General features: G+C 33.1%; 1 pseudogene; it reads right to left on the reverse strand.

Annotated features, from left to right (window-relative positions):
- Window positions 1-353: 353 nt before the first annotated feature.
- LOC104654350 lies at window positions 354-1,132 on the reverse strand (annotated as a pseudogene).
- Window positions 1,133-8,824: the final 7,692 nt, after the last annotated feature.

Here is an 8,824-nt window from a genome sequence, read left to right on the forward strand (position 1 = left end):
ATCAGGTGAATTTATTCCAAACTGCATATTTATAAGTGAATATGTAACTTAAATTTAAGACTAAAATACTTTTGATATAGAATACGGTAATTTTACAAATAAAAGTGAATAAAATTGTTAAACTAGTTTATACTGCCCAGTAATATCAACTTTTTTTAAACAACAATTATTAATTTTTTAAAAATATCTATTCAAATATGACAATTTTTTTCTTTCACAAAAACTTAAATATTCACAACAATGTGAGTTTGGAAAAAGATAAAGAGAAAAAATGAAGAAAAGTGATCAAAAGACAACTCAAGCACAAAATAATCACAGCCTGTTAATAAGCCTGCCTAGCCCTGTGGCTGTTGCTAGAGCACCAGGCCCTCAGCCTCATAATCAGCAGTTCAAAATCTCCTCCAGTTTCAAGATGTCCAAGGGGAGATTTTGGTGACCTCAAAGAAGACCTGGTGAGAATACTTGAAATACACAGTCTTGAACCTATCACAGGAATGAAAAGTCAGCAGGCTGTTTAGCTGCCTGACCAAGTGGTGAAGCTCAGAGGTCTTGGAGCTACTGTAATATACCAGGGTGGGAGCTCAGTGTCTGAGCGTCTTCATGTAGTGGGCCTGGAGGAAGGAGCCAGCAGCTAGCTTGTAAGCTCTATCCAGATGTAGTCTTATTCCTACACAGTCATCTCACATATAAAGCGTGATAAGGTCAACGTCTTCATATTGACCTGGACACACCTAGCATATCTGAGCAAAAAATGGTAGGCAATGGGAAAGTTGACGTCAAATTTGAGGATTTGCAGGATACTGATTTCCATAGCAAGCATCTCATGTCACTGATAAATACCATCACAGAGGTACGGGAAATAATCCACACAAGATGGGCAGGGTTCTTCAAATTTGGCTGCCATCAAAAAGGCAGTGGGACCAAGGAGTTGTAACCTATCCTTCTTGCACACTACCTCCATGAAGTAGTGATCCACTGGCTTCACTACCAAGGACCAGGTCTCCTGGTTCATCTCAAAAGACATCTGTATCTTCCCCAACCAGTTCACAAGAATGGCCCTCATGACACTGCTGATGTCAATCTTCCTGTTTATGTGTTTTGTACGTAAAAACTTTTCCTTTTTCTGATTCATGTAACCAAAGATTTCCTTGGTATATATTGAGTTAAAAAATGGATCACTACGGTCCTTGTCAATATCTTCCAGAGGAGTCACCTCCTTCAATATTCTCTTGACCTTGCGTGAGTGAGGTTTATTGGAAGCACATCCACATGCACTGAACTTGGTGCATTTGAATTTCCCATGCTGGACATGGTGGCAGTGCTGTACTTGCCTATTCTTGATTCAGGGGCAGTGCTAGACACATATGGCTGATCCCAACTTGGGGGATCAAGAATGTTTTGAGAAAGGTGTCTTCCTTGCAGGTAGGACTCTTATGTAGACCAAAGGCTCTTTGAAGGACAACTCTGTCTCAGTGGTACGTTTCTTTTTATTTTCTTTTCTTTTTTTTTTTCTTTTAGACTAAGTCTTGCTTTTGTAAAAAGTCCAGGCTGAAGTGCAGAGGCACGATATCGGCTCACTGCAACCTCTGCCTCCTGGGTTCAAGCAATTCTCCTGCCTCAGCCTCTTGATTAGCTGGGATTACAGGTGCCCCCCACCACACTTGGCTAATTTTTGTATTTTTAGTAGAGATGGGGTTTCACCATTTTGGCAAGGCTGGTCTCAAATTCCTGACCTCAGGTGATCCACCCGTCTTGGCCTCCCAAAGTGCTGGGATTACAGTCATGAGCCACTGCCTCCACCCTCAGAGGTGTGTTTCTTATTCAAAGCTATTATCACATTGAAGAAAAATTCCTCATTGAAGGTAGGCTTTTCCAGCAAAGCTAATGGCTCTTGTTTAATATGCATTATTACAATCACAAGTTAAAAATTTGAATTGTTTTAAACAACCTCATTAAAAAGTGGGCAAAGGACATGAACAGATGCTTTTCAAAGAAGACATATGTGCGGCCAACAAGCATATGAAGAAAAGCTCAACATCACTGATCATTAGAGAAATACAAATCAAAACCACAATGAGATACCATCTCACACCTGTCAAAATGACTATTTTTAAAAAGTCAAAAAATAACAGATGCTGGGGAGGTTGTGGGGAAAAAGGAATGCTCATAAACTGTTGGTGGGAGTTTAAATTAGTTCAACCATTGTGGAAAAGTGTGGTGATTCCTCAAAGTCCTAAAGGCAGAGATATCATTCGTCCCAGTAATCGTATTACTATACCTGAAAGAATATTAATCATTCTATTATAAAGACTCCTCTTTTATCACCTTATAATTTTCAAGAGGTTAGTATAATTCTTATACAAATATAAAATAAGTATGCATGAAATATTTTATTTAACTCTGTTAATGAGGGGAAAAGAAAATGCTATGATCAATTTAAGAAGTTCTTGAGAAATTGTATAAATATATCTCAAAAGCAAACAAGTATATAAATACAGACAGATATTTTACAAAAAGGGTTAGGCTAATATTGATTGGTTAGATACAAAAGTGGATATGTCTTAATGCTTTACAAAAGAATAAACCTTAGAGGTTATCTGTTTCTGTGGACAGATTATTTGCATCTTCACCAGACAGATGTTTACAGGTTAAACTATGGCCCTACAGAGTTTTAAAAGAGGTAGGTGTATTAGTCAGGGTTCTCTAGAGGGACAGAACTAATGGAATAGATATATGTGTATGTGTGAGTGCGTGTGTGTGTATATATAAAGAGAAAGATAGTTTATTAAGTATTAATTCATATGATCACAAGGTTCCACCATTATCAACATCCCCCACCAGAGAGGTACACGTGTTACATTATATAATGATGGATGCACATTGTCAAATCATGACCACTCAAATTCATAGCTTGTTTTAAAGTTCACTGTAGGTATTACGTAATCTACAGGTTTGGACAAATGTATAACAATATGTATTCATGTATACCGTAAAAAGTCTTTTCACATCCCTGAAGTCCGCCGTTCTCTGCTTTTCAATCCCTCCTAATGCCCCCCCCCCCAAACCATAGCAAACACTGACCTTTTTACAGTCTTGTACTTTTGTCTTTTCCAAAATATTGTATAGTTGGAGTTTCACAGTATGTAGCCTTTTCAGGTTGCCTTTTTACTCTTAGAAGTATGTATTCAAGCTTATTCCATGTCTTTTTGTGTGCGTGTCTTGATACCTGAATAATACTCCATTGATTAGCTGTACCATAGTTTATTTATCCATTTATCTACTAAAGTCCATCTTGGTTGTTTCCAAGTTTTTGCAATTATGAGTAAAGCTGCTACAAAGGTTTTTGTGTGGACATGACTATTCAGTTTCTTTGGGTAAATGCACGGGAGCATGATTGGTAAACGTATGCTTGGTTTTATAAGAAACTGCTAATTGTTTTCCAAAATGGTTATACAATTATGTACTCCTGCCAGCCAGGGATGAGTGAGAGTTCCTGGTATTCTATCTACACCCCCTTCGGCATTTGGTGTTGTCAGTAGCTTCTCACTGTTCTCTTAATTTTCATTTCCCAGAAGATATTTGATGTGGAACGATTTTTCTATGTTTATTTACCATCTGTATAGTTTCATTAGTGATTTATCTCTTAAGGTCTTTGGCCCAGTTTGTATGTATTTATTTATTTAATTCATTTTTTTTGGAGACAGAGTCTCCCTGTCATCTGAGCTGGAGCCAGTGGCCTGATCTCAGCTCACTGAAACCTCCGCCTTCTGGGTCCAATGGATTCTCCTGCCTTGGCCTCCTGGAGTAGCTGGGATTACAGGTGCACACTGCCACACACGACTAGCTTTTTGTGTTTTAGTAGAGACAGGGTTTCACCATGTTGCCTAGGGTCGTCTCGAACTCTGTAGCTCAGGCATTTCGTCCATCTTGGCCTCCCAAAGTTCTGGGATTACACACTTGTGCCGACCTGGTCCGATTTTTAAATGAATCTTTCTTTTGTTATTATGTTTTAAGGGTTCTTTGTATATTTTGGACAATGGTCCTTTATTCATTGTATCTTTTGCGAACATTTTCTCCCAGTCCTGTGGCTTGTCTTCCCATTCTCTTCACATTGTCTTCTGTAGAGCAGAAGGGTTTAATTTTAATGAAGTCTGGCTTGTCAATTATTTATTTTATGTATTGTGCCTTTGGTATTATATTTAAAAAGTTATCATACACAAGGTCTTTTAGGTTCTCTCCTATGTTATCTTCTAGGAGTTTTATAGGTTTTCATGTTACATGTAAGCCAATAATCACATTTGTGTTAGTTTTTGTGAAGGGTGTAAGCTGTGTCTAGTTTTTTTTTTTTTTTTTTTTTTAAGATTGGAAACTACATTGGTATTTCTTCGTATCTGCCTAATTCGGACACAAAATTGTTGAGTTAATTAGTCAGTAGAGTTATAGCCAATCGTGTATATATTAAAACATATCACAACCTTTAATCTTTATTAGTAAATGAGAAATGTTAAAAACATGCAAAACCATTTGTTGAAACTGGCTAGACTGAGAACAATATTGATAACAATGAGTTATCATAAGAATGCCGATAAACTCTTAATTATATACACGAAAGTATCAAGTATTAATACTTAAGTAATTAAGTATGCTTAATTAATACTTCAGTAATTAAGTATACATACTTAATTATATACATTTTCTCATGAAGTCCATTTTTAATGTCTTGTCATTAAAATGGAATTCTCTAGTTTTGAATATATAGATTTCTCTTTTTTTAATTTGTTCTTTTCTCTTAGTTTCTTCTGTCAGCCTTGTAACTGTTAAGTCTTACTGTTCTATCACTTGATGTTTACATAAATTCTCCTTTCAAAATGTTTTTGTTAATAAAAGGCAATGCTTAGAAAGTAGATAAAAATTCTTAAAGTAACAATTACAATAGAATAAAAGGGTTTTGTTTGCTCTTAGGTGCTTGATGAACAAATAAATGGGACTTAGTTATCGCATATTTTAACAATTGTGTTCTATACTTCGAGTTTATGTGACAAATTTCTTGATTCCCAGGTATAGCATACAGTGATTATACATAAATACATGCAATTGTATTAGCAACTGAGTTTCTGATAGATTATTTCACATAGAAACAAAATGAAATCATGTTTATTTAAGGAACATTGAAATGTCAAAAAACTGCTAAAAAGCACTGTTGTATCATAATTCCATTTTGAAATGGATCATAAATTAATTACTCATTTACAAAAAATTAAAAGTTGTGAATTTATTCAGATAATATTTCAATTTAAAATATTAGATTTTTTTCCAGATAGGGATATATATATATATAGAGAGAGAGAGAGAGAACGAGAGCAAGTAATTACAATTTGTTGAAAATAAACATTTTGCAATGTTATGTGAATGTAACATAGTTACGTAGTTAAAAATTCAAGTATTTGTAAAATGATTAGGGTCTTTTTTTATTTCCAAAATGAATGCTGCATATTTTAGGTTATTATTTGCTAATTCTCCATACTACAAAAATAATGGTGTTAATATCAAAGTAGGTTAAGTTGTAAATGAAATATAAGAATATTTTAACTTATTTAGAAAAAAAAGTTTTACAACTAAAGAAATGTTATCATTTTATAATTACAACAGCTTTATTAAAAAAAATAGGAAGTGCTCAGTATTACTAGGAATTTTATGCAGGTTAACAACTTGCATCCTGATTTGCTCATAATTAAAGCATTCTTTAGGGACTTGAATGTGTATCTCGCTCCTAGAAAACAACACAAATTTTTGTCAGACTTTAAACTTTTAACATTTAAACTTTATTAACAGGTTTTGGGTATGTGGGAAACAATCTGAGAATGACATTCAAAGCAAAATGGATTTTTTAAACATACGACATAGATTTCAGTGTTGCTAACAATTGGACACCATTGTTTCAGTTTTCTTTGTCCTGTAGATAGACATTTTTTCCCTGATCTTATATATAAGTATGTATGTGTGTGTATATGTGTATATATGTAGGTATGTATTTATATATAATCTATGTATATATGTAGGAATATATCTAAATATAATATGAGTACATACCTACATAGATACATAGATACATGCATACATACATAAATACATAGATATATACAGACATATATATGTCTATTTGTATATATGTAGGCATGTATACATAATCTATATATACAGGTATGTAAGCATATATGTGTATGTATATATGCATAACTACATATGTACAAATAAATATTAGACTGAGAAAAAATCTGTTATTAAATGTAGCTTTAAAAGGCCTACTGTAGGCATTTATTAATTTATTTGGAGGTTAGGATTTTAAGGAGACTTTATACATGAAACTATGAGCTTATAAGCTAATGAATATGCATATTTATCCCCCATATTTCTTAATAGAAAATTCTATAGTTAAATTTAAAAGTCAAAATTGAATGTCACCAATCAGAAAACCAAACAGATGTTTCAAAATGTTTAGTTGCTTGGTATAATTAAACTGAAACATCTGGATTATTAAAAGAGTATTTTTTTTTTTAATTTTATTTATTTATTTGTTTTTGAGATGGAGTCTCGCTCTGTCACCAGGCTGGAGTGCAGTGGCATGATCTCAGCTCACTGCAACCTCTGCCTCCAGGGTTCATGCAATTTTCCTGCCTCAGTGTCCTGAGTAGCTGGGACTACAGGCGCGTGCCACCACGCCCAGCTAATTTTTGTATTTTTAGTAGAGACGGGGTTTCATCTTGTTGGCCAGGGTTGTCTCCATCTCTTGACCTGGTGATCTGCTTCAGCCTCCCAAAGTGCTGGGATTACAGGCGTGAGTCATTGCACTGGGTCGGGACAAACATTTTTAAATAGAATGCTGGTTACATTTTCAAATGATCTACTTAGTAAGTTTTTCTTTAATCAAAAGAGTATTTTTTAATTGAAAGGACTACAAGTTTTAAAATAACTAAATTATATTATAATGACTTAATTTGTAGAACTAGATCTTAGCATCTTTTTCAGTTTAAATTAAAACTTGTTTCAACTTTGATTGTGTTCTGTATATCTAACAGTACCAAATCCACTATTATTGTGTTCAATGACAACTGCTCTTTAAAAATGTTTTTCTTTTAATGTAGGACACACTTAATTTAGTCCTTATAGAGGTAATTAAATTTAAGAATTTGTATTTTTAAAATTAAGATTATATATTTAAAAAAAATATTTTATATTATTATCACTTCTTGTGATAACAATCTGAATATAAATTACTGATTATCATACTGAATTAAAAACTAAGTTAAAATTAGATGTAATTTGCTCTGATACTTTTACATTAGACTTTGACTTTTATATTAAACAATATAAAGTTTTTGGTAATTATTTGTAATCATTGGCTCAACTAGTAAAATTGTGACTTTAAAAACATGTTTACATATAAAAGCCTTCAAAATATTTGAATAGCTCATATTCAAATAACAATTATATTCACATTTATTAAACACTCAACTTTGTGTCCTTATATTTTATCTTTTTATGGTCACTAATAAAATACCTAAATCTTAGAGTAATTAAAACAAAAAAAGCTGTCTTAGTATAGAAAATTATAAAGTTCATAATGTTAAAAAATATTACCTATCAACATGTGATTGTTGTAATGTAGGCATCATATAAATATTATATAAATTATACATGTATAATTTTATGTCATAACAAGAATTTTATTTACTGTGTTCTAAACCAGAATATGCCAAAATGTATCAGAGAAACTATAACTTAAGTTCTGACATAGATTAGATTATTATTTATCAAATACTCACTTCTACCCCATATCTCCTTGGGAAAATAATACTCAACTCCTTTTTCATGGGGCTTTGGATGCCTAGTGGACAAATTGTTTATCCTTATAGTTTGCCTAGGGCATAGGTATGTGACTCGTTTTGACAAATGTAGTATTATATGATGTGATATAAGCAGAGGTTTCTATTGTGTTTCCATAGTTAAACTCATCCACTTATACTTCTATTATCACTGAGAGGGTGTTTCCTGGGTTTCTGCTGCTCCTTCAGCCTGATCCGCAAACACGGTTGCAACAGACAGATTAGCCTTCAATGCCTGAATAGAAGCAAAGTCTCCAAGCTGAGCCTTAGTTAGATCAGCTGATCTGCAGTACATCTATAAACTCATAAGCATGAGAAGAAATTCATATTGTTGAATGTTGTTCAGTGTGGAAGCTGAATTGTTGCTTAGCATTTGTTTTTATCCAATACCTAATTGATATAGGTTGCTTTGATTTGTTTGTGTTTCTATAGTAATCCATGATCTTAATATTACCTTTAATGGTTTTAGGAACTGAAAGTAATGACAAGTTAGTTCCAGCTATTAATATAAACTATATATTTACCAAATGTTCCTCTGTTCTCTAAATCAGTGTAGAACAAATTGAGGAATAGTTGATATTGAACAGGAGAGGTTGCATCAGGTATTTTATCTAGATATTCCAAAGAAAAAGAGAAAGCACTAATTCCATTCTGTATGTCAACATCTGATTTATTATTTTATGAATAAAGTTTCTAATTTACAAAGACCAAATCTCCTCAATCATTTATTTCTTAAAATTTGGCCCAGCTTCAAGTGAAAAAATAATTTTTGCTGATATTCTGATTGATTTATGTTAAAGTCTGGCACGATAACCAAAACACTGCAGGATAGCCAGGAACTTAGAAAAGCGAATTGACTGTTTTTGTGTAACTTCAGAATTTCTGGTAAATTATTTAATGTAGTATCAGCTCATAATTCATAGTACAGTATTAAGAAGACT

The sequence above is a fragment of the Rhinopithecus roxellana genome, chromosome 3 (genome assembly GCF_007565055.1).
Source record: "Rhinopithecus roxellana isolate Shanxi Qingling chromosome 3, ASM756505v1, whole genome shotgun sequence".
Taxonomy (NCBI): domain Eukaryota; kingdom Metazoa; phylum Chordata; class Mammalia; order Primates; family Cercopithecidae; genus Rhinopithecus; species Rhinopithecus roxellana.